Source organism: Panthera uncia, chromosome D1, assembly GCF_023721935.1.
Source record: "Panthera uncia isolate 11264 chromosome D1, Puncia_PCG_1.0, whole genome shotgun sequence".
NCBI classification, from domain to species: Eukaryota; Metazoa; Chordata; class Mammalia; order Carnivora; family Felidae; genus Panthera; species Panthera uncia.
Genome location: NC_064808.1, coordinates 78,734 through 82,226, shown reverse-complemented (window position 1 = coordinate 82,226; position 3,493 = coordinate 78,734).

Here is a 3,493-nt window from a genome sequence, read left to right as displayed (position 1 = left end):
ATTTGGGACTTAGCAGATTCTCTAGAAAGGCCATTCTCACACAGCTATTTTACCTGCTGACTCTGTCTCTTGTCCTGGACGGCTTTGTGTGTGTCTGCCCCGGGCACACCCATCCTATGCTATCAGGGAAGGGAGAGCCGGGCCCCTGAGTAGCCTCGTCATGCGGAACATCTCTCTTGTACAAACTCATCCACTCAGTCCCCTCCCCCACTCTTCGTGTGATCTTGGGTAAGGTGCTCAGATTCCCTGACCTCAGTTTCCCTGTTGGCCTGAGCCCAGGTCCCAGGGAGCAGGTGAAGCTGCCCAGGAGTGTGAACAGAGTCTTAACACAGGAGGTGACATAGAGCGGGTCTCGATGGATGAATAGATGTATTCTAGGCAGCAGGTGGTGGATAGGGACTTGCAGGCAGAGGGATCGGGGGGATGAACACAGAGATTTGGGTGTGTGGTACAGTCTGCATGAAAGCCCCGGCCCCTCCCCGCAGACCTCACCCGTGCATCTCTCCATCTGGCTTTTATCTGCTCCCTTTAATATCCTTTGTGATCAGCCAGTAATCTAGTAAGTAAACTGGTTTCCTGAGTCCCGTGAGCCGCACCAGCAAACTAATCAAATCCAAGGACAGTCGTGGGAACCTCCGATTTCCGGCCGGCGGGGCAGAAGCAGAGTGACAACACGAAGTGGGGGCCGCCTTGGGGGGCTGGGCTGTTGCCTGTGGGGCTGACGCTGTCTCCAGATAGACTGGGCCAGAATTGAATGGGATTTGTAGGACACCCAGCTGGTGCCAGAGGATTGCTTGGGGAGAGGGTGGGAACGAGGTGTTGTAATAACCAAGAAAAATGAAGACACGTCCACATAAAACCTCACAATGTCCACAGTGGCATTATTCATAAAGGCAGCTAGTGGAAGAAATGGGTAAGCAAAACGCTGTCTGTGCAGGGAGTGGCTGGCCAGCAAAAAGTATGAAGCGGGAGTGAATGCAGGAGCTCAGAGGCCCCCGCACGTCTCTGTTCACCGCCCATGACTCACAACAGGGACAAGGCGGAGGCAGCCCGAGGGTCCGTGGACAGATGAACGAATAAGTAAGACGCGGTCCATCGGCACACTGGCCTGTCGCTCGGCCTTAAAAAGGACGGACACTGACTCCCGCCACAACGGGAGGTTGTGCCAGGGGCCGGGCGGGGGGTGACTAGGAAGGGGGCGCAGGGCATCTGTATGGGGTGGGGGTGTTCTGGACGCCCTGACGGCCATCAGGTTGTGCTGTTGCAGTGGGTGGGCCCTAGGGTGTGTGAACCGGGGGAGGGGCGGGGAAGCGGGTGACCCAGAGCAGGACAAGGCAGGTGGGGGCGGTGGACGTGGAGGACGCTGAACACTGAACAAGGGACTGCTAAGAATCTGCCCTTGCCTTCTTCCAACACCGGGGCCACGGCCCAAATCCAGGGCCACGTTCCCCGGCCACTGGTTTTGCATCTTCTTGCCGGGTCACGTCCCGCATCCTCAGAAGGGAGCCCAGCCTCTTCTTCCGGGGCAGAAGCAGGAACAGGCGGTGGAGGGGTGCGGCCTGCCCACCGGTGCAGCTCTGCCTTCGAGTGGTAAGCCTGGGTCAAGTCTGGCCTGCTGCCCTCGGACCCCGCCGGGGAGCCACGCCTGTGTCCTGGTCTGCACACGCGCAGAGGCCGGGGGACGAGCGAGCAGGTTCTGGACGCTCTGAGAGTAAGGAGTGTGCCGCGTTCCTTCCTCCTCCCGCTCCCGGCGGACCTGGACCCAGCCCGGGGCGGGCCACCTGCTACCGCGCTGGGACCGCGGAGCGGAGGAAGGCGGGGCCGAGGGGCGGGACCGGGGAGGGATGGACCTAGGGCCAGGTCCGAGGAGGGAGGGGCGATGGGGCGGGGCCTGGAAGGGTGGGGCCGGAGGGGCTGGGACTATGGGACGGGGCGGGGGAGGGCGGGGCTGTGGGGCGGGGTCGGGTGGGCGGGGGCCGGGGCCGGGGCGAGATCTGTGGGCGGGGCCGGGGCAGGGCCGGGGAGGCGTACCAGGCGCGCTCCACCTGAGCAGTGCTTTCTCCGGGTCTGGCAGTTTTCACCGCAGAAAAGCTTTATTGTGCATGTCTTAAAAGTCCTGTTTGTAGTTTCTCACCTTGCTGGTCTTTTCCTGTCTTTAATCTGGCCCGAAACGCCTCTGCCCTCCCGGGACCGGTGCCTGAAAACACTGTGCTTCCTTCGGGTCGCGCTGGAGCGCACCTGCCTCCTGTGTGCTCGCTGGGGGATTCGCCTGAGCGTGGCCAGGCCTTCCGTCCCTTTCTGGAACGATGTGGGGCACTTCTTCCCATAGAAAAGAGACGCGTTCTGGCGCCCTGGGAGGTGCGGGACCCTATCTGTGGCTAGTGATTCCGGGGGAGGCCCCTGCTCTGGGAGCAGTGGAATGGTAGCCATCTGCCAACCTGAGTGCAGACCCTGGGGGGCAGCGTGTCAGTGCTTCGAGGACCGAGTATCAGGCACCATAGCGCTGCTTCCCTGGTGGGGAGACAGCATGCGCTCCCCGCAGGCTTTCCCCCCAATACGCAGTCAGAGAAGAAGCAGCCAGCACAAGTATGCAGCAGGGCTAGAGTCTGGGTAGAAGGCAGAGGTGCGTTATTTCACTGAGCCACGCAGGGGCCGGAGTAACCAGGGCATGGAAATATCAGGAATGATAGGAGGTGGGCGAGTGTCCTGGGGCAACAGTGACAAAGTCCCGAAGATGGGGAGGCTCATACAACATTCATCGTCCCCCAGTCCTGGAGGCCGGAGCCCGAGGTACAGGCATGGGCGGGACCGGGGCCTCCCAAAGCCTCTCTCCTTGTATGTAGACAGCCGTCCTCTCCCTGTGTCCTCACAGGGTCGTCCCTCTGTGTGTGTCTGTGTCCTGATTCCCTCTTCTTACAAGGACCCCAGTCACATGGGACCAGGACACACCCTGGTGACCACATTTCCTCAATCACCCCTGTAAAGCCCCATCTCCAGATACAGGCATGTCCTGGGCGGGGGGTCAGAACCCCGACATAGGAGCCTGGGGGGATGGGTGCACCACTGTCTATCTACTCACAGGTTGATGGACATTTGGGTTGAGTCCTGTTGTGGATGCCATGTAAGCATTCTTTGTACAGACATGTGCCTTGATTCCTCTCAGGGAAAGACCTGGGGGTGGGATCTGATGGTAGGAATTCGCTTAGCCTTTCAAGAAACTGCTGAACCGCCTTCCCAGAGCCACACCGTATTGCCCCTGCCAGGCAAGCTCAGGGGTCTTGGCCAGCCCTCTGCACCCTCGCTGGAACTGGCAGGGTCTATCTTTTCCTAATAGGTGCGCAGTGGCATCGCTCTGCAGGTTTTAATTTGCATCTCCCCGGTGTCTAACATGCTGACAGGCTTTTCACATATGCTTACTTGCCACCCATATAGCTTCTTGGATGAAGTGTCTGTTCAAATGTTTTGCCCATTTTGTTTTTTTTTTTTTTTTTTT